Source organism: Coenobita brevimanus, chromosome 103 (assembly GCF_032717465.1).
Source record: "Coenobita brevimanus isolate Jiangsu-jjx chromosome 103, ASM3271746v2, whole genome shotgun sequence".
Classification (NCBI taxonomy): domain Eukaryota; kingdom Metazoa; phylum Arthropoda; class Malacostraca; order Decapoda; family Coenobitidae; genus Coenobita; species Coenobita brevimanus.
The window spans coordinates 14,057,271-14,081,446 of record NC_137056.1 but is presented as its reverse complement, the minus strand read 5'-3'; the positions used below and the strand labels follow the sequence as shown (position 1 = coordinate 14,081,446).

Genomic DNA, 24,176 nt, shown 5'->3' with positions numbered 1-24,176 from the left:
ATTTCCAGTTTCATAAGTCTACATTCACCTGGACAAAAATGTCTGGTGAGAATAGGAATAAAAGAGAAAAGATCTCTTTAGATGTTAGGGTCTAAGAATTTTCTAATGAAGATAGTAAACACCCACCCTTTCCTATCAACATCTGTAATGAACCAGAAAATTTTTTGTGTTATATTGCGAAACAACACACAGACACACACACACACACACACACACACACACACACACACACACACACACACACACACACACACACGCACGCAGAGAAACACAGTAAAATATCATCTTGCCCTCCTAAAGGCAGGAGGTAAAAATTAGCAAAACTCATCGAAATATAGCCGCAGTGTTTATCAAAAAGCCTTTCCACATCATAAAAAATATGGCGGATGGTATTCGGTCGTTTTCTTATCAAATCCCTTCTAAAAGTAATGATCGTCACATATCCAAATAGCTGCTATTTCCTGAAGGTTTGATGAAAGTTCGTCCACAACGCATCGAGATTTGAATAGGAATGGGTGGGAGGGAAAATCAGAAAAGAGCTTTTCATTGTACAGTTGCTATTTCCAGACGGCTGCACCTACGTTACGGGAGACTTTCTGAACTGGATTGATTGGACACAGCATTCATCGACTTCTCCGCCTATTTGGGGGGAAAGAAAATTGTTTGATGACGGAGGCGTATTAAAGGGAATTCTGTGGATTTTCACACTAGAGTGTTCCAGTAACAGACAAGGTCTTGCATAATTTCGATTGTCAAGAGGTGATTGGAGAGTTTTCGATTGCGTAAAGCAACCAAGGATAGTACTGTAGTCTTCTTCTCTTAAATGTATTGGCCACCGGTAGCCTAGTCCCAGACCCCACAATGTCGAGGGGAATAACATGACACTGACAATCTAGTTTTCCTTCATTCAGGTTTAAATCATTTCGAAACATGTTATCCTGATCTTCTTATTCAATTTAATCATTAATAACTTCGTAATTTTTGTCAGTGATGCAAACTATGCCGAGAGCAAGAAGATAATGATACCATTCACTACAATATGAAGGTGTAATATCCAACATAAACATCTCGATAAAGAAGTTCTACGAAGTCAACACTGCCAAAGTAATTTAAATTTTTATGTCTGCTTTCTTCCTGTCATCTGTCTAAACTCAAAATCTACCTGTATTACACGATGAATCATAACACTCAGACGATGAAAAGTAAATCGTACTTTACTTATAACTATCAGAGAGTATCACGAATAAAATACCTAAAATCGATCACGTCCTGAATGAGTTTCAGGATTATGGTTTAAACTGCCAAGTTAAATATAATTTACTGTTAGAAAAATGACTGACAGTTAATACTTATCACAATTTGAAAAACTAATGCAGCCATGACAAAGAGAAGTCAAGGTAATGTTTTTTAATGCGCAGTTCAGTACAAAGAATGTGTCTTTAGCAAGAACAACATAAAACATTCTAAATCTAATCGATCAAAGGATTTCTGGATTGTTTTTTTCTTTTATGTGACCGTTAGACAGGCTTGCTAAGTTTGGAGGTCACCTTGTACACTGAATAGGTTACTGAAGACTGCATCTTAGCTCTTCAGATCAAAGAGTCTTTGTAAATAAAAAATAAAACGTAATTATCGAGAATGCAAGAAGAGAGTATAAGTAAGTATCCTAAAGTGGTGAATAATATTTTATACTGTTGCGGCTGTCACCAGAACACTCATGTGTCTGTGCAAAGAAAAATGAGTTTTAACGAAAACTGTGAAGAAAAAAGGGGAGGCGGGTTACCGGACACTTGATCCCGGTCTCCCAGAATCAGAGTTTAAGAGCCAGTACCAACCCTCTCTCCTCCCCTAAAATCTTTAGCACAGTGACGTTTACATAAAGTTAGCAACAGACCGACTGTTTTATTTTATAGAGGAGAGTCCCTTGAAATGAAACGGTGTATGAAACCTACATGTAATATTTCCAGTTTCATAAGTCTACATTCACCTGGACAAAAATGTCTGGTGAGAATAGGAATAAAAGAGAAAAGATCTCTTTAGATGTTAGGGTCTAAGACTTTTCTAATGAAGATAGTAAACACCCACCCTTTCCTATCAACATCTGTAATAAGCAGAAATTTTTTTTTTATATTCCGAAAAGACACACAGACACACAGACACAGACACACACACACACACACACACACACACACACACACACATACGCACGCAGAGAAACACAGTAAAATATCATCTTGCCTTCCTGAAGGCAGGAGGTAAAAATTAGGAAAACTCATCGAAATATAGCCGCAGTGTTTATCAAAAAGCCTTTCCACATCATAAAAAATATGGCGGATGGTATTCGGTCGTTTTCTTATCAAATCCCTTCTAAAAGTAATGATCGTCACATATCCAAATAGCTGCTATTTCCTGAAGGTTTGATGAAAGTTCGTCCACAACGCATCGAGATTTGAATAGGAATGGGTGGGAGGGAAAATCAGAAAAGAGCTTTTCATTGTACAGTTGCTATTTCCAGACGGCTGCACCTACGTTACGGGAGACTTTCTGAACTGGATTGATTGGACACAGCATTCATCGACTTCTCCGCCTATTTGGGGGGAAAGAAAATTGTTTGATGACGGAGGCGTATTAAAGGGAATTCTGTGGATTTTCACACTAGAGTGTTCCAGTAACAGACAAGGTCTTGCATAATTTCGATTGTCAAGAGGTGATTGGAGAGTTTTCGATTGCGTAAAGCAACCAAGGATAGTACTGTAGTCTTCTTCTCTTAAATGTATTGGCCACCGGTAGCCTAGTCCCAGACCCCACAATGTCGAGGGGAATAACATGACACTGACAATCTAGTTTTCCTTCATTCAGGTTTAAATCATTTCGAAACATGTTATCCTGATCTTCTTATTCAATTTAATCATTAATAACTTCGTAATTTTTGTCAGTGATGCAAACTATGCCGAGAGCAAGAAGATAATGATACCATTCACTACAATATGAAGGTGTAATATCCAACATAAACATCTCGATAAAGAAGTTCTACGAAGTCAACACTGCCAAAGTAATTTAAATTTTTATGTCTGCTTTCTTCCTGTCATCTGTCTAAACTCAAAATCTACCTGTATTACACGATGAATCATAACACTCAGACGATGAAAAGTAAATCGTACGTTACTTATAACTATCGGAGAGTATCACGAATAAAATACCTAAAATCGATCACGTCCTGAATGAGTTTCAGGATTATGCTTTAAACTGCCAAGTTAAATATAATTTACTGTTAGAAAAATGACTGACAGTTAATACTTATCACAATTTGAAAAACTAATGCAGCCATGACAAAGAGAAGTCAAGGTAATGTTTTTTAATGCGCAGTTCAGTACAAAGAATGTGTCTTTAGCAAGAACAACATAAAACATTCTAAATCTAATCGATCAAAGGATTTCTGGATTGTTTTTTTCTTTTATGTGACCGTTAGACAGGCTTGCTAAGTTTGGAGGTCACCTTGTACACTGAATAGGTTACTGAAGACTGCATCTTAGCTCTTCAGATCAAAGAGTCTTTGTAAATAAAAAATAAAACGTAATTATCGAGAATGCAAGAAGAGAGTATAAGTAAGTATCCTAAAGTGGTGAATAATATTTTATACTGTTGCGGCTGTCACCAGAACACTCATGTGTCTGTGCAAAGAAAAATGAGTTTTAACGAAAACTGTGAAGAAAAAAGGGGAGGCGGGTTACCGGACACTTGATCCCGGTCTCCCAGAATCAGAGTTTAAGAGCCAGTACCAACCCTCTCTCCTCCCCTAAAATCTTTAGCACAGTGACGTTTACATAAAGTTAGCAACAGACCGACTGTTTTATTTTATAGAGGAGAGTCCCTTGAAATGAAACGGTGTATGAAACCTACATGTAATATTTCCAGTTTCATAAGTCTACATTCACCTGGACAAAAATGTCTGGTGAGAATAGGAATAAAAGAGAAAAGATCTCTTTAGATGTTAGGGTCTAAGAATTTTCTAATGAAGATAGTAAACACCCACCCTTTCCTATCAACATCTGTAATGAACCAGAAAATTTTTTGTGTTATATTGCGAAACAACACACAGACACACACACACACACACACACACACACACACACACACACACACACACACACACGCACGCAGAGAAACACAGTAAAATATCATCTTGCCCTCCTAAAGGCAGGAGGTAAAAATTAGCAAAACTCATCGAAATATAGCCGCAGTGTTTATCAAAAAGCCTTTCCACATCATAAAAAATATGGCGGATGGTATTCGGTCGTTTTCTTATCAAATCCCTTCTAAAAGTAATGATCGTCACATATCCAAATAGCTGCTATTTCCTGAAGGTTTGATGAAAGTTCGTCCACAACGCATCGAGATTTGAATAGGAATGGGTGGGAGGGAAAATCAGAAAAGAGCTTTTCATTGTACAGTTGCTATTTCCAGACGGCTGCACCTACGTTACGGGAGACTTTCTGAACTGGATTGATTGGACACAGCATTCATCGACTTCTCCGCCTATTTGGGGGGAAAGAAAATTGTTTGATGACGGAGGCGTATTAAAGGGAATTCTGTGGATTTTCACACTAGAGTGTTCCAGTAACAGACAAGGTCTTGCATAATTTCGATTGTCAAGAGGTGATTGGAGAGTTTTCGATTGCGTAAAGCAACCAAGGATAGTACTGTAGTCTTCTTCTCTTAAATGTATTGGCCACCGGTAGCCTAGTCCCAGACCCCACAATGTCGAGGGGAATAACATGACACTGACAATCTAGTTTTCCTTCATTCAGGTTTAAATCATTTCGAAACATGTTATCCTGATCTTCTTATTCAATTTAATCATTAATAACTTCGTAATTTTTGTCAGTGATGCAAACTATGCCGAGAGCAAGAAGATAATGATACCATTCACTACAATATGAAGGTGTAATATCCAACATAAACATCACGATAAAGAAGTTCTACGAAGTCAACACTGCCAAAGTAATGTAAATTTTTATGTCTGCTTTCTTCCTGTCATCTGTCTAAACTCAAAATCTACCTGTATTACACGATGAATCATAACACTCAGACGATGAAAAGTAAATCGTACGTTACTTATAACTATCGGAGAGTATCACGAATAAAATACCTAAAATCGATCACGTCCTGAATGAGTTTCAGGATTATGGTTTAAACTGCCAAGTTAAATATAATTTACTGTTAGAAAAATGACTGACAGTTAATACTTATCACAATTTGAAAAACTAATGCAGCCATGACAAAGAGAAGTCAAGGTAATGTTTTTTAATGCGCAGTTCAGTACAAAGAATGTGTCTTTAGCAAGAACAACATAAAACATTCTAAATCTAATCGATCAAAGGATTTCTGGATTGTTTTTTTCTTTTATGTGACCGTTAGACAGGCTTGCTAAGTTTGGAGGTCACCTTGTACACTGAATAGGTTACTGAAGACTGCATCTTAGCTCTTCAGATCAAAGAGTCTTTGTAAATAAAAAATAAAACGTAATTATCGAGAATGCAAGAAGAGAGTATAAGTAAGTATCCTAAAGTGGTGAATAATATTTTATACTGTTGCGGCTGTCACCAGAACACTCATGTGTCTGTGCAAAGAAAAATGAGTTTTAACGAAAACTGTGAAGGAAATGGGGAGGCGGGTTACCGGACACTTGATCCCGGACTCCAAGAATCAGAGTTTAAGAGCCAGTACCAACCCTCTCTCCTCCCCTAAAATCTTTAGCACAGTGACGTTTACATAAAGTTAGCAACAGACCGACTGTTTTATTTTATAGAGGAGAGTCCCTTGAAATGAAACGATGTATGAAACCAACATATAATAATTCCAGTTTCATAAATCTACATTCACCTGGACAAAAATGTCTGGTGAGAATAGGAATATATAAAAGAGAAAAGATCTCTTTAGATGTTAGTGTCTAAGAATTTTCTAATGAAGATAGTAAAAGCCCAACCTTTCCTATCAACATCAGTAATGAACCAGAAAATTTTTTGTGTTATATTAAAAAACAACACACAGACAGACAGACAGACACACACACACACACACACACACACACACACACACACACACACACACACGCAGAGAAACACAGTAAAATATCATCTTGCCCTCCTAAAGGCAGGAGGTAAAAATTAGCAAAACTCATCGAAATATAGCCGCAGTGTTTATCAAAAAGCCTTTCCACATCATAAAAAATATGGCGGATGGTATTCGGTCGTTTTCTTATCAAATCCCTTCTAAAAGTAATGATCGTCACATATCCAAATAGCTGCTATTTCCTGAAGGTTTGATGAAAGTTCGTCCACAACGCATCGAGATTTGAATAGGAATGGGTGGGAGGGAAAATCAGAAAAGAGCTTTTCATTGTACAGTTGCTATTTCCAGACGGCTGCACCTACGTTACGGGAGACTTTCTGAACTGGATTGATTGGACACAGCATTCATCGACTTCTCCGCCTATTTGGGGGGAAAGAAAATTGTTTGATGACGGAGGCGTATTAAAGGGAATTCTGTGGATTTTCACACTAGAGTGTTCCAGTAACAGACAAGGTCTTGCATAATTTCGATTGTCAAGAGGTGATTGGAGAGTTTTCGATTGCGTAAAGCAACCAAGGATAGTACTGTAGTCTTCTTCTCTTAAATGTATTGGCCACCGGTAGCCTAGTCCCAGACCCCACAATGTCGAGGGGAATAACATGACACTGACAATCTAGTTTTCCTTCATTCAGGTTTAAATCATTTCGAAACATGTTATCCTGATCTTCTTATTCAATTTAATCATTAATAACTTCGTAATTTTTGTCAGTGATGCAAACTATGCCGAGAGCAAGAAGATAATGATACCATTCACTACAATATGAAGGTGTAATATCCAACATAAACATCTCGATAAAGAAGTTCTACGAAGTCAACACTGCCAAAGTAATTTAAATTTTTATGTCTGCTTTCTTCCTGTCATCTGTCTAAACTCAAAATCTACCTGTATTACACGATGAATCATAACACTCAGACGATGAAAAGTAAATCGTACGTTACTTATAACTATCGGAGAGTATCACGAATAAAATACCTAAAATCGATCACGTCCTGAATGAGTTTCAGGATTATGGTTTAAACTGCCAAGTTAAATATAATTTACTGTTAGAAAAATGACTGACAGTTAATACTTATCACAATTTGAAAAACTAATGCAGCCATGACAAAGAGAAGTCAAGGTAATGTTTTTTAATGCGCAGTTCAGTACAAAGAATGTGTCTTTAGCAAGAACAACATAAAACATTCTAAATCTAATCGATCAAAGGATTTCTGGATTGTTTTTTTCTTTTATGTGACCGTTAGACAGGCTTGCTAAGTTTGGAGGTCACCTTGTACACTGAATAGGTTACTGAAGACTGCATCTTAGCTCTTCAGATCAAAGAGTCTTTGTAAATAAAAAATAAAACGTAATTATCGAGAATGCAAGAAGAGAGTATAAGTAAGTATCCTAAAGTGGTGAATAATATTTTATACTGTTGCGGCTGTCACCAGAACACCCATGTGTCTGTTCAAAGAAAAATGAGTTTTAACGAAAACTATGAAGAAAAAAGGGGAGGCGGGTTACCGGACACTTGATCCCGGTCTCCCAGAATCAGAGTTTAAGAGCCAGTACTAATCCTCTCCCCTCCCCTAACATCTTTAGCACAGTGACGTTTACATAAAGTTAGCAACAGACCGACTGTTTTATTTTATAGAGGAGAGTCCCTTGAAATGAAACGATGTATGAAACCTACATATAATATTTCCAGTTTCATAAGTCTACATTCACCTGGACAAAAATGTCTGGTGGGAATAGGAATATATAAAAGAGAACAAATCTCTTTAGATGTTAGTGTCTAAGAATTTTCTAATGAAGATAGTAAACGCCCACCCTTTCCTATCAACAACTGTAATGAACCAGAAAATTTTTTATGTTATATTGCGAAACAACACACAGACAGACAGACAGACAGACACACACACACACACACACACACACACACACACACACACACACACACGCAGAGAAACACAGTAAAATATCATCTTGCCCTCCTAAAGGCAGGAGGTAAAAATTAGCAAAACTCATCGAAATATAGCCGCAGTGTTTATCAAAAAGCCTTTCCACATCATAAAAAATATGGCGGATGGTATTCGGTCGTTTTCTTATCAAATCCCTTCTAAAAGTAATGATCGTCACATATCCAAATAGCTGCTATTTCCTGAAGGTTTGATGAAAGTTCGTCCACAACGCATCGAGATTTGAATAGGAATGGGTGGGAGGGAAAATCAGAAAAGAGCTTTTCATTGTACAGTTGCTATTTCCAGACGGCTGCACCTACGTTACGGGAGACTTTCTGAACTGGATTGATTGGACACAGCATTCATCGACTTCTCCGCCTATTTGGGGGGAAAGAAAATTGTTTGATGACGGAGGCGTATTAAAGGGAATTCTGTGGATTTTCACACTAGAGTGTTCCAGTAACAGACAAGGTCTTGCATAATTTCGATTGTCAAGAGGTGATTGGAGAGTTTTCGATTGCGTAAAGCAACCAAGGATAGTACTGTAGTCTTCTTCTCTTAAATGTATTGGCCACCGGTAGCCTAGTCCCAGACCCCACAATGTCGAGGGGAATAACATGACACTGACAATCTAGTTTTCCTTCATTCAGGTTTAAATCATTTCGAAACATGTTATCCTGATCTTCTTATTCAATTTAATCATTAATAACTTCGTAATTTTTGTCAGTGATGCAAACTATGCCGAGAGCAAGAAGATAATGATACCATTCACTACAATATGAAGGTGTAATATCCAACATAAACATCTCGATAAAGAAGTTCTACGAAGTCAACACTGCCAAAGTAATTTAAATTTTTATGTCTGCTTTCTTCCTGTCATCTGTCTAAACTCAAAATCTACCTGTATTACACGATGAATCATAACACTCAGACGATGAAAAGTAAATCGTACGTTACTTATAACTATCGGAGAGTATCACGAATAAAATACCTAAAATCGATCACGTCCTGAATGAGTTTCAGGATTATGGTTTAAACTGCCAAGTTAAATATAATTTACTGTTAGAAAAATGACTGACAGTTAATACTTATCACAATTTGAAAAACTAATGCAGCCATGACAAAGAGAAGTCAAGGTAATGTTTTTTAATGCGCAGTTCAGTACAAAGAATGTGTCTTTAGCAAGAACAACATAAAACATTCTAAATCTAATCGATCAAAGGATTTCTGGATTGTTTTTTCTTTTATGTGACCGTTAGACAGGCTTGCTAAGTTTGGAGGTCACCTTGTACACTGAATAGGTTACTGAAGACTGCATCTTAGCTCTTCAGATCAAAGAGTCTTTGTAAATAAAAAATAAAACGTAATTATCGAGAATGCAAGAAGAGAGTATAAGTAAGTATCCTAAAGTGGTGAATAATATTTTATACTGTTGCGGCTGTCACCAGAACACTCATGTGTCTGTGCAAAGAAAAATGAGTTTTAACGAAAACTGTGAAGAAAAAAGGGGAGGCGGGTTACCGGACACTTGATCCCGGTCTCCCAGAATCAGAGTTTAAGAGCCAGTACCAACCCTCTCTCCTCCCCTAAAATCTTTAGCACAGTGACGTTTACATAAAGTTAGCAACAGACCGACTGTTTTATTTTATAGAGGAGAGTCCCTTGAAATGAAACGGTGTATGAAACCTACATGTAATATTTCCAGTTTCATAAGTCTACATTCACCTGGACAAAAATGTCTGGTGAGAATAGGAATAAAAGAGAAAAGATCTCTTTAGATGTTAGGGTCTAAGAATTTTCTAATGAAGATAGTAAACACCCACCCTTTCCTATCAACATCTGTAATGAACCAGAAAATTTTTTGTGTTATATTGCGAAACAACACACAGACACACACACACACACACACACACACACACACACACACACACACGCACGCAGAGAAACACAGTAAAATATCATCTTGCCCTCCTAAAGGCAGGAGGTAAAAATTAGCAAAACTCATCGAAATATAGCCGCAGTGTTTATCAAAAAGCCTTTCCACATCATAAAAAATATGGCGGATGGTATTCGGTCGTTTTCTTATCAAATCCCTTCTAAAAGTAATGATCGTCACATATCCAAATAGCTGCTATTTCCTGAAGGTTTGATGAAAGTTCGTCCACAACGCATCGAGATTTGAATAGGAATGGGTGGGAGGGAAAATCAGAAAAGAGCTTTTCATTGTACAGTTGCTATTTCCAGACGGCTGCACCTACGTTACGGGAGACTTTCTGAACTGGATTGATTGGACACAGCATTCATCGACTTCTCCGCCTATTTGGGGGGAAAGAAAATTGTTTGATGACGGAGGCGTATTAAAGGGAATTCTGTGGATTTTCACACTAGAGTGTTCCAGTAACAGACAAGGTCTTGCATAATTTCGATTGTCAAGAGGTGATTGGAGAGTTTTCGATTGCGTAAAGCAACCAAGGATAGTACTGTAGTCTTCTTCTCTTAAATGTATTGGCCACCGGTAGCCTAGTCCCAGACCCCACAATGTCGAGGGGAATAACATGACACTGACAATCTAGTTTTCCTTCATTCAGGTTTAAATCATTTCGAAACATGTTATCCTGATCTTCTTATTCAATTTAATCATTAATAACTTCGTAATTTTTGTCAGTGATGCAAACTATGCCGAGAGCAAGAAGATAATGATACCATTCACTACAATATGAAGGTGTAATATCCAACATAAACATCTCGATAAAGAAGTTCTACGAAGTCAACACTGCCAAAGTAATTTAAATTTTTATGTCTGCTTTCTTCCTGTCATCTGTCTAAACTCAAAATCTACCTGTATTACACGATGAATCATAACACTCAGACGATGAAAAGTAAATCGTACGTTACTTATAACTATCAGAGAGTATCACGAATAAAATACCTAAAATCGATCACGTCCTGAATGAGTTTCAGGATTATGGTTTAAACTGCCAAGTTAAATATAATTTACTGTTAGAAAAATGACTGACAGTTAATACTTATCACAATTTGAAAAACTAATGCAGCCATGACAAAGAGAAGTCAAGGTAATGTTTTTTAATGCGCAGTTCAGTACAAAGAATGTGTCTTTAGCAAGAACAACATAAAACATTCTAAATCTAATCGATCAAAGGATTTCTGGATTGTTTTTTTCTTTTATGTGACCGTTAGACAGGCTTGCTAAGTTTGGAGGTCACCTTGTACACTGAATAGGTTACTGAAGGCTGCATCTTAGCTCTTCAGATCAAAGAGTCTTTGTAAATAAAAAATAAAACGTAATTATCGAGAATGCAAGAAGAGAGTATAAGTAAGTATCCTAAAGTGGTGAATAATATTTTATACTGTTGCGGCTGTCACCAGAACACTCATGTGTCTGTGCAAAGAAAAATGAGTTTTAACGAAAACTGTGAAGAAAAAAGGGGAGGCGGGTTACCGGACACTTGATCCCGGTCTCCCAGAATCAGAGTTTAAGAGCCAGTACCAACCCTCTCTCCTCCCCTAAAATCTTTAGCACAGTGACGTTTACATAAAGTTAGCAACAGACCGACTGTTTTATTTTATAGAGGAGAGTCCCTTGAAATGAAACGGTGTATGAAACCTACATGTAATATTTCCAGTTTCATAAGTCTACATTCACCTGGACAAAAATGTCTGGTGGGAATAGGAATATATAAAAGAGAACAAATCTATTTAGATGTTAGTGTCTAAGAATTTTCTAATGAAGATAGTAAACGCCCACCCTTTCCTATCAACAACTGTAATGAACCAGAAAATTTTTTATGTTATATTGCGAAACAACACACAGACACACACACACACACACACACACACACACACACACACACACGCACGCAGAGAAACACAGTAAAATATCATCTTGCCCTCCTAAAGGTAGGAGGTAAAAATTAGCAAAACTCATCGAAATATAGCCGCAGTGTTTATCAAAAAGCCTTTCCACATCATAAAAAATATGGCGGATGGTATTCGGTCGTTTTCTTATCAAATCCCTTCTAAAAGTAATGATCGTCACATATCCAAATAGCTGCTATTTCCTGAAGGTTTGATGAAAGTTCGTCCACAACGCATCGAGATTTGAATAGGAATGGGTGGGAGGGAAAATCAGAAAAGAGCTTTTCATTGTACAGTTGCTATTTCCAGACGGCTGCACCTACGTTACGGGAGACTTTCTGAACTGGATTGATTGGACACAGCATTCATCGACTTCTCCGCCTATTTGGGGGGAAAGAAAATTGTTTGATGACGGAGGCGTATTAAAGGGAATTCTGTGGATTTTCACACTAGAGTGTTCCAGTAACAGACAAGGTCTTGCATAATTTCGATTGTCAAGAGGTGATTGGAGAGTTTTCGATTGCGTAAAGCAACCAAGGATAGTACTGTAGTCTTCTTCTCTTAAATGTATTGGCCACCGGTAGCCTAGTCCCAGACCCCACAATGTCGAGGGGAATAACATGACGCTGACAATCTAGTTTTCCTTCATTCAGGTTTAAATCATTTCGAAACATGTTATCCTGATCTTCTAATTCAGTTTAATCATTAATAACTTCGTAATTTTTGTCCGTGATGCAAACTATGCCGAGAGCAAGAAGATAATGATACCATTCACTACAATATGAAGGTGTAATATCCAACATAAACATCTCGATAAAGAAATTCTACGAAGTCAACACTGCCAAAGTAATTTAAATTTTTGTCTGCTTTCTTCTTGTCATTTCTAAACTCACAATCTACCTGTATTACACGACGAATCATAACACTCAGACGATGAAAAGTAAATCGTACTTTACTTATAACTATCAGAGAGTATCACGAATAAAATACCTAAAATCGATCACGTCCTGAATGAGTTTCAGGATTATGGTTTAAACTGCCAAGTTAAATATAATTTACTGTTAGAAAAATGACTGACAGTTAATACTTATCACAATTTGAAAAACTAATGCAGCCATGACAAAGAGAAGTCAAGGTAATGTTTTTTAATGCGCAGTTCAGTACAAAGAATGTGTCTTTAGCAAGAACAACATAAAACATTCTAAATCTAATCGATCAAAGGATTTCTGGATTGTTTTTTTCTTTTATGTGACCGTTAGACAGGCTTGCTAAGTTTGGAGGTCACCTTGTACACTGAATAGGTTACTGAAGACTGCATCTTAGCTCTTCAGATCAAAGAGTCTTTGTAAATAAAAAATAAAACGTAATTATCGAGAATGCAAGAAGAGAGTATAAGTAAGTATCCTAAAGTGGTGAATAATATTTTATACTGTTGCGGCTGTCACCAGAACACTCATGTGTCTGTGCAAAGAAAAATGAGTTTTAACGAAAACTGTGAAGAAAAAAGGGGAGGCGGGTTACCGGACACTTGATCCCGGTCTCCCAGAATCAGAGTTTAAGAGCCAGTACCAACCCTCTCTCCTCCCCTAAAATCTTTAGCACAGTGACGTTTACATAAAGTTAGCAACAGACCGACTGTTTTATTTTATAGAGGAGAGTCCCTTGAAATGAAACGGTGTATGAAACCTACATGTAATATTTCCAGTTTCATAAGTCTACATTCACCTGGACAAAAATGTCTGGTGGGAATAGGAATATATAAAAGAGAACAAATCTCTTTAGATGTTAGGGTCTAAGACTTTTCTAATGAAGATAGTAAACACCCACCCTTTCCTATCAACATCTGTAATAAGCAGAAATTTTTTTGTTATATTCCGAAACAACACACAGACACACACACACACACACACACACACACACACACACACACACACACACACACACACGCACGCAGAGAAACACAGTAAAATATCATCTTGCCCTCCTAAAGGCAGGAGGTAAAAATTAGCAAAACTCATCGAAATATAGCCGCAGTGTTTATCAAAAAGCCTTTCCACATCATAAAAAATATGGCGGATGGTATTCGGTCGTTTTCTTATCAAATCCCTTCTAAAAGTAATGATCGTCACATATCCAAATAGCTGCTATTTCCTGAAGGTTTGATGAAAGTTCGTCCACAACGCATCGAGATTTGAATAGGAATGGGTGGGAGGGAAAATCAGAAAAGAGCTTTTCATTGTACAGTTGCTATTTCCAGACGGCTGCACCTACGTTACGGGAGACTTTCTGAACTGGATTGATTGGACACAGCATTCATCGACTTCTCCGCCTATTTGGGGGGAAAGAAAATTGTTTCAAGTCAGGAATGAACGGAAGGTGTATTAAAGGGAATTCTGTGGATTTTCGCACTAGAGTGTTCCAGTAACTGACAAGGTCTTGCATAATTTCGATTGTCAAGAGGTGACATGAGAGTTTTCGATTTCGTAAAGCAACCAAGGATAGTAAACTAGTCTTTTTCTCTTAAATGTATTGGCCACAGGTAGCCTAGTCCCAGACCCCACAATGTCGAGGGGAATAACATGACACGGACAATCTAGTTTTCCTTCATTCAGGTTTAAATCATTTCGAAACATGTTATCCTGATCTTCTTATTCAATTTAATCATTAATAACTTCGTAATTTTTGTCAGTGATGCAAACTATGCCGAGAGCAAGAAGATAATGATACTATTCACTACAATATGAAGGTGTAATATCCAACATAAACATCTCGATAAAGAAGTTCTACGAAGTCAACACTGCCAAAGTAATTTAAATTTTTATGTCTGCTTTCTTCCTGTCATCTGTCTAAACTCAAAATCTACCTGTATTACACGATGAATCATAACACTCAGACGATGAAAAGTAAATCGTACGTTACTTATAATTATCTGAGAGTATAACGAATAAAATACCTAAAATTGATCACGTCCTGGATGAGTTTCAGGATTATGGTTTAAACTGTCAAGTTAAATGTAATTTAGTGTTAGAAAAATGACTGACAGTTAATACTTATCACACTTTGAAAAACTAATGCAGCCATGACAAAGAGAAGTCAAGGTAATGTTTTTTAATGCGTAGTTCAGTACAAAGAATGTGTCTTTAGCAAGAACAACATAAAACATTCTAAATCTAATCGATCAAAGGATTTCTGGATTGTTTTTTTCTTTTATGTGACCGTTAGACAGGCTTGCTAAGTTTGGAGGTCACCTTGTACACTGAATAGGTTACTGAAGACTGCATCTTAGCTCTTCAGATCAAAGAGTCTTTGTAAATAAAAAATAAAACGTAATTATCGAGAATGCAAGAAGAGAGTATAAGTAAGTATCCTAAAGTGGTGAATAATATTTTATACTGTTGCGGCTGTCACCAGAACACTCATGTGTCTGTGCAAAGAAAAATGAGTTTTAACGAAAACTGTGAAGAAAAAAGGGGAGGCGGGTTACCGGACACTTGATCCCGGTCTCCCAGAATCAGAGTTTAAGAGCCAGTACCAACCCTCTCTCCTCCCCTAAAATCTTTAGCACAGTGACGTTTACATAAAGTTAGCAACAGACCGACTGTTTTATTTTATAGAGGAGAGTCCCTTGAAATGAAACGGTGTATGAAACCTACATGTAATATTTCCAGTTTCATAAGTCTACATTCACCTGGACAAAAATGTCTGGTGAGAATAGGAATAAAAGAGAAAAGATCTCTTTAAATGTTAGGGTCTAACAATTTTCTAATGAAGATAGTAAACACCCACACTTTCCTATCAACATCTATAATGAACCATAAAATTTTTTGTGGTATATTAAAAAACAACACACAGACACACACACAGACACACACACACACACACACACACACACACACACACACACACACGCAGAAAAACACAGTAAAATATCATCTTGCCCTCCTAAAGGCAGGAGGTAAACATTAGCAAAACTCATCGAAATATAGCCGCAGTGTTTATCAAAAAGCCTTTCCACATCATAAAAAATATGGCGGATGGTATTCGGTCGTTTTCTTATCAAATCCCTTCTAAAAGTAATGATCGTCACATATCCAAATAGCTGCTATTTCCTGAAGGTTTGATGAAAGTTCGTCCACAACGCATCGAGATTTGAATAGGAATGGGTGGGAGGGAAAATCAGAAAAGAGCTTTTCATTGTACAGTTGCTATTTCCAGACGGCTGCACCTACGTTACGGGAGACTTTCTGAACTGGATTGATTGGACACAGCATTCATCGACTTCTCCGCCTATTTGGGGGAAAGAAAATTGTTTGAAGTCAGGAATGACGAAGGCGTATTAAAGGGAATTCTGTGGATTTTCACACTAGAGTGTTCCAGTAACAGACAAGGTCTTGCATAATTTCGATTGTCAAGAGGTGATTGGAGAGTTTTCGATTGCGTAAAGCAACCAAGGATAGTACTGTAGTCTTCTTCTCTTAAATGTATTGGCCACCGGTAGCCTAGCCCCAGACCTCACAATGTCGAGGGGAATGACATGACACGGACAATCTAGTTTTCCTTTATTCAGGTTTAAATTATTTCGTAACATGTTATCCTGATCTTCTTATTCAATTTAATTATTAATAACTTCGTAATTTTTGTCAGTGATGCAAACTATGCCGAGAGCAAGAAGATAATGATACCATTCACTACAATATGAAGGTGTAATATCCAACATAAACATCTCGATAAAGAAGTTCAACACTGCCAAAGTCAACACTGCCAAAGTTATTTAAATTTTTATGTCTGCTTTCTTCCTGTCATCTGTCTAAATTTACAATCTACCTGTATTACACGATGAATCATAACACTCAGACGATGAAAAGTAAATCGTACGTTACTTATAATTATCTGAGAGTATCACGAATAAAATACCTAAAATCGATCACGTCCTGGATGAGTTTCAGGATTATGCTTTAAACTGCCAAGTTAAATATAATTTAGTGTTAGAAAAATGACTGACAGTTAATACTTATCACAATTTGAAAAACTAATGCAGCCATGACAAAGAGAAGTCAAGGTAATGTTTTTTAATGCGCAGTTCAGTACAAAGAATGTGTCTTTAGCAAGAACAACATAAAACATTCTAAATCTAATCGATCAAAGGATTTCTGGATTGTTTTTTTCTTTTATGTGACCGTTAGACAGGCTTGCTAAGTTTGGAGGTCACCTTGTACACTGAATAGGTTACTGAAGACTGCATCTTAGCTCTTCAGATCAAAGAGTCTTTGTAAATAAAAAATAAAACGTAATTATCGAGAATGCAAGAAGAGAGTATAAGTAAGTATCCTAAAGTGGTGAATAATATTTTATACTGTTGCGGCTGTCACCAGAACACTCATGTGTCTGTGCAAAGAAAAATGAGTTTTAACGAAAACTGTGAAGAAAAAAGGGGAGGCGGGTTACCGGACACTTGATCCCGGTCTCCCAGAATCAGAGTTTAAGAGCCAGTACCAACCCTCTCTCCTCCCCTAAAATCTTTAGCACAGTGACGTTTACATAAAGTTAGCAACAGACCGACTGTTTTATTTTATAGAGGAGAGTCCCTTGAAATGAAACGGTGTATGAAACCTACATGTAATATTTCCAGTTTCATAAGTCTACATTCACCTGGACAAAAATGTCTGGTGAGAACAGGAATAAAAGAGAAAAGATCTCTTTAGATGGTAGTTTCTAAGAATTTTCCAATAAAGGCAGTAAACACCCACCCTTGTCTATCCATTTCTGAAATGAGCTTGAAATATTTTGTGTGTTATATTGCAAAACACACACACACACACACACACACACACACACACACACACACACACACACACACACACACACAGTCAAATATCACCTCGCCTTCCTAAAGGCGGGAGGTAAAAATTAGCAAAACTCATCGAAATATAGCCGCAGTGTTTATCAAAAAGCCTTTCCACATCATAAAAAATATGGCGGATGGTATTCGGTCGTTTTCTTATCAAATCCTTTCTAAAAGTAATGGTCGTCACATATCCAAATAGCTGCTATTTCCTGAAGGTTTGATGAAAGTTCGTCCACAACGCATCGAGATTTGAATAGGAATGGGTGGGAGGGAAAGAAGAAAAGAGCTTTTCATTGTACAGTTGCTATTTCCAGACGGCTGCACCTACGTTACGGGAGACTTTCTGAACTGGATTGATTGGACACAGCATTCATCGACTTCTCCGCGTATCTGAGGGGAAAGAAAATTGTTTGAAGTCAGGAATGACCGAAGGCGTATTAAAGGGAATTCTGTGTATTTTCACACTAGTGTGCTCCAGTAACGGTGACGGTCTTGCATAATTTCGATTGTCAAGAGGTGAGAGGAGAGTTTTCGATTTCGTAAGACAACCAAGGATAGTAAACTAGTCTTTTTCTCTTAAATGTATTGGCCACAGGTAGCCTAGCCCCAGACCTCACAATGTCGAGGGGAATGACATGACACGGACAATCTAGTTTTCCTTTATTCAGGTTTAAATTATTTCGTAACATGTTATCCTGATCTTCTTATTCAATTTAATTATTAATAACTTCGTAATTTTTGTCAGTGATGCAAACTATGCCGAGAGCAAGAAGATAATGATACCATTCACTACAATATGAAGGTGTAATATCCAACATAAACATCTCGATAAAGAAGTTCTACGAAGTCAACACTGCCAAAGTAATTTAAATTTTTATGTCTGCTTTCTTCCTGTCATCTGTCTAAACTCATAATCTACCTGTATTACACGATGAATTATAACACTCAGACGCTGAAAAGGAAATCGTACGTTACTTATAACTGTCGGAGAGTATCACGAATAAAATACCTAAAATCGATCACGTCCTGAATGAGTTTCAGGATTATGGTTTAAACTGCCAAGTTAAATATAATTTACTGTTAGAAAAATGACTGACAGTTAATACTTATCACAATTTGAAAAACTAATGCAGCCATGACAAAGAGAAGTCAAGGTAATGTTTTTTAATGCGCAGTTCAGTACAAAGAATGTGTCTTTAGCAAGAACAACATAAAACATTCTAAATCTAATCGATCAAAGGATTTCTGGATTGTTTTTTTCCTTTATGTGACCGTTAGACATGCTTTGCTAAGTTTGGAGGTCACCTTGTACACTGAATAGGTTACTGAAGACTGCATCTTAGCTCTTCAGATCAAAGAGTCTTTCTAAATAAAAAATAAAACGTAATTATCGAGAATGCAAGAAGAGAGTATAAGTAAGTATCCTAAAGTGGTGAATAATATTTTATACTGTTGCGGTTGTCACCAGAACACTCATGTGTCTGTGCAAAGAAAAATGAGTTTTAACGAAAACTGTGAAGAAAAAAGGGGAGGCGGGTTACCGGACACTTGATCCCGGTCTCCCAGAATCAGAGTTTAAGAGCCAGTACCAACCCTCTCTCCTCCCCTAAAATCTTTAGCACAGTGACGTTTACATAAAGTTAGCAACAGACCGACTGTTTTATTTTATAGAGGAGAGTCCCTTGAAATGAAACGGTGTATGAAACCTACATGTAATATTTCCAGTTTCATAAGTCTACATTCACCTGGACAAAAATGTCTGGTGAGAATAGGAATAAAAGAGAAAAGATCTCTTTAGATGTTAGGGTCTAAGAATTTTCTAATGAAGATAGTAAACACCCACCCTTTCCTATCAACATCTGTAATGAACCAGAACATTTTTTGTGTTATATTGCGAAACAACACACAGACACACACACAGACACACACACACACACACACACACACACACACACACACACACACATAGAGAAACACAGTAAAATATCATTTTGCCCTCCTAAAGGCAGGAGGTAAAAATTAGCAAAACTCATCGAAATATAGCCGCAGTGTTTATCAAAAAGCCTTTCCACATCATAAAAAATATGGCGGATGGTATTCGGTCGTTTTCTTATCAAATCCCTTCTAAAAGTAATGATCGTCACATATCCAAATAGCTGCTATTTCCTGAAGGTTTGATGAAAGTTCGTCCACAACGCATCGAGATTTGAATAGGAATGGGTGGGAGGGAAAATCAGAAAAGAGCTTTTCATTGTACAGTTGCTATTTCCAGACGGCTGCACCTACGTTACGGGAGACTTTCTGAACTGGATTGATTGGACACAGCATTCATCGACTTCTCCGCCTATTTGGGGGGAAAGAAAATTGTTTGATGACGGAGGCGTATTAAAGGGAATTCAGTGGATTTTCACACTAGAGTGTTCCAGTAACAGACAAGGTCTTGCATAATTTCGATTTTCAAGAGGTGATTGGAGAGTTTTCGATTGCGTAACCAAGGATAGTACTGTAGTCTTCTTCTCTTAAATGTATTGGCCACCGGTAGCCTAGTCCCAGACCCCACCATGTCGAGGGGAATAACATGACACTGACAATCTAGTTTTCCTTCATTCAGGTTTAAATCATTTCGTAACATGTTATCCTGATCTGCTTATTCAGTTTAGTCATTTATAACTTCGTAATGTTTGTCAGTGATGCAAACTATGCTGAAAGCAAGAAGATAATGATACCATTCACTACAATATGAAGGTGTAATATCCAACATAAACATCTCTATAAAGAAGTTCTACCAAGTCAACACTGCCAAAGTAATTTAAATATTTATGTCTGCTTTCTTCCTGTCATCTGTTTAAACTCACACTCTACTTGTATTACACAATGAATCATAACACTCAGACGATGTCAAGTAAATCGTACGTTACTTATAATTATCTGAGAGTATCACGAAGAAAATACGTAAAATCGATCACGTCCTGAATGAGTTGCAGGATTATGCTTTAAACTGCCAAGTTAAATATAATTGTCTGTTAGAAGAATGACTGATAGTTAATACTTATCACAATTTGAAAAACTAATGCAGCCATGACAAAGAGAAGTCAAGGTGATGTCTTTTAATGCGCAGTTTAGCGCAAAGAATGTGTCTTTAGCAAGAACAGCATAAAATATTCTTAACCCAATGGATCACAGGATTTCCGGATTTTTTTTCTTTTTGTAACCGTTAGACAGGGTTGCTAAGTTTGGAGGTCACCTTGTACACTGAATAGGTTACTGAAGACTGTATCTTAGCTCTATAGATCAAGGAGTGTTTGTAAATCTGAAAAAAAAAAAAAAATAAAATAAAATATGGAGAAAGCAAGAACAGAGTATAAGTAAGTATCCAAAAGTGGTGAATATTATTCTCTATTGTTGGAGCTGTCACCAGAACACGCATGTGTCTGTGCAAAGAAAAATGAGTTTTAACAAAAACTGAGAAGAAAAAAGGGGAGGCGGTTTACCTGACACTTGATCCCGGTCTCCCAGAATCAGAGTTTAAGAGCCTGATGAGATCCCTCCTCAAGAACTGTGCTTCTGTGCTTACACCCTGCCTAGTTAAACTCTTTAGCCTTTGTCTATCAATGTGCTTCTTTCCTTCTTGCTGGAAGTTTGTTCTCATTCAGCCTGTCCCAAAGATGGGTGACTGTTCCCAGCCGTCTAACTATCGTCCAATTGTTTAATATCATGTATTTCAAAAGATTTCGAGTCTCCTCTTAACAAAAAATTTTAAAGCTTCCTTTATATCGCAACATTCTTTCTGACTGTCAGTATGGGTTCCGCCAGGGACGCTTCGCTGGCGATCTTCTCATATACCTTCAGACTACTGGTCATCCTCCTCTCAGGACTATGGCGAAAGCTTTGCCATTGCACTCGACATCTCAAAGGCTTTCGATCGAGTCTGGCATAGATCTTTAATTTCCAAACTACCAACTTACCGTTTCTATCCTTCTATCTGTGCCTTCATCTCTAACATCCGTTCTGGTCGTTCTATAGCTGCTGTTGTAGACTGCCACTGTTCTTCTCCTAGAGCTATCAATTGTGGTGTTCCTCAGAGCTCTGTCCTATCTCTAACACTCTTCCTTTTATTCATCAATGACCTTCTAAACAGTACATCTAACCCTATCCACACTTACGGTGATGACTCCACCCTTGGCCTATCCATTCACTTCCCACAGCGTCCATCTCAGCAGTTGCTTCAACAAAGAAGGGATGAGGCTAGGGCACACCTAATGTCTGACTTGGTTTATTTCTCTGATTGGGGTAAAAATAAACTTGTTGTTTTCAATGCGACCAAAACTGAGTTCTTATATTTATCAACCCGAAAAAATCTCCCACAGGAGTCGTCATTAGTTTTTAACAATAGCCAGCTAATACTGCATCATCTTTCAGCAAGATTTATCTTGCAAAGAACATATTACCACTCATGTAAAATCTGCTTCCAAGAGATTGATTGTGCTAAGCCTACTCCATACCTTCTTTACCCCTGCACAGTTGTTGACTTTATACATGGGTTTTATTCGCCCATACATAAAGTACAACTCTCATGTGTAGGAAGGCTCATCACATACAGCTCATCTCAACACGGTGAAGTCAAAAGCTTTTCATCTCATTAACTCTCCTCCTCTTCGTGGCTCCCTTCAACCTCTGTCTCTTCACCGCACTGTTGCATCTTTATCTCTTATCTATCGCTCCTTCAATGACCACTGCTCCTCTGAACTGTCTGCTTCCATCCCTTCACCACAACGGCGGGCACATAGCACCCGTCTAGCAACAAACTCTCATCCCCTTTCTGTCCAGCTCTCTAATGCAAGAGTTAACCGCTACTCCCAGTCCTTCATGTATGTAATAGGTCAGCTCTGGAATTGTCTCCTTCTGTCTGTTTTTCCTACTGCCTACGATCTTCAGTCTTTCAAACGCAGGATATCCAGGCATCTCGAAATAAATGAATCCTGAATTTGGCTCTCTGTTGGTTTGTCTTTGTTTTTGTTTTTCTTGGAGGCAGCAGTTTGCAGGCCCCTTGCCTTTGGCTCCTTCCTTGCATAGAAAAATAATAATAATAACAACAAAAACACTCCATCCCTAACACCCGCTCGAAAAACAGAACAATAATCAGAATTACATTAGTTGTCGCAAAAGTGAGAAGAAATACAATATATGCCTCGCTGCGTTTCTCAGTTTAACAGCCGGATTCGTTAAATTTTTTAGAGTTAATTCTAGTGTGCTTAATACGTTTTTATTCAACTTACTACATGCGTTTCATGTAGAAGGGAGTAGTTGGGTATAAATTTGTCTTCTTCATTTCGAAAGGCGTCCCATATACGTAACAGGTTTCGTTTTGTGTGGCAAGAATGAAAATGGGGTAAAAGGAGTTAACTATAAACAAAATAATAGCCACAAATAATCAAATTTACCGCATAAAAGACCTGTCCTGGCTTGGCATGTCCAATTAACCCCGTCAGTATGATGACGTCTTTATATATTTCGTTCTCATTGCTATCAGATAATTTCATTCAACTTAAGAGCTCCCTGAGAGATGGAATAAATGAAGGTTATTAGATCTAGAATTCCGAATTACAAACGTGTCTTTTAAACTGCCTAAAACAGTGAGAACAAAGTATAAAAAGACATAAGTGTCTTACAGGAATTTACTTGGACAACCAAGATACTACTACCAGTCACAGTACTACCGAGTAAACATTGACTCTGTCGCTTGTTTGTACTTTGTGTTACTGTGGTAGTAAATGACTGTTTTGCTTCTTCCATGGCATTCCAGATTTACATCACCTCTGCACTGATTGGTTCCTTGGTACTGCTGTATTTTTCTTTTTTCATTCCACAGCTGTTGCTATCGATTGATCGTTATTTTTCGTTCCTAAAATAATTACTTTTGACCCCGGAGTGACTCGAACACCCAGCCTTCTGATCTGGAGTCAGACGCGCTACCATTGCGCCACGAGGCCACTTAAGGTGCCTGGATGGACATTAAGGTGTGTTGATACATGTGACAGGTAGCGCGTGGGAAATGCCACTTGTCACCTGTGATTTTTTCCCACCACAATCAGTCTGAATACTGCATACAACCTAACCATTTATCCAGAGATCATGAATATTAATTGAATTACATCTCTCTCTCTCTCTCTCTCTCTCTCTCTCTCTCTCTCTCTCTCTCTCTCTCTCTCTCTCTCTCTCTCTCTCTCTCTCTCTCGTGTACGGTATATCTATCTACCTACCTATCTATCTGTCTATCTTTCTATGTATCTATCTGTGTGTGTGTGTGTGTATATATATATATATATATATATATATATATATATATATATATATATATATATATATATATATTAGGGTGGAA

The 24,176-nt window shown here is 37.5% G+C and overlaps 1 non-coding gene across 1 annotated transcript; it reads right to left on the bottom strand.

The window, feature by feature from the left end:
- Window positions 1-23,712: 23,712 nt before the first annotated feature.
- TRNAW-CCA (transfer RNA tryptophan (anticodon CCA)) lies at window positions 23,713-23,784 on the bottom strand. The gene has a single exon. It is a non-coding gene; the product is annotated as a tRNA-Trp (tRNA).
- Window positions 23,785-24,176: the final 392 nt, after the last annotated feature.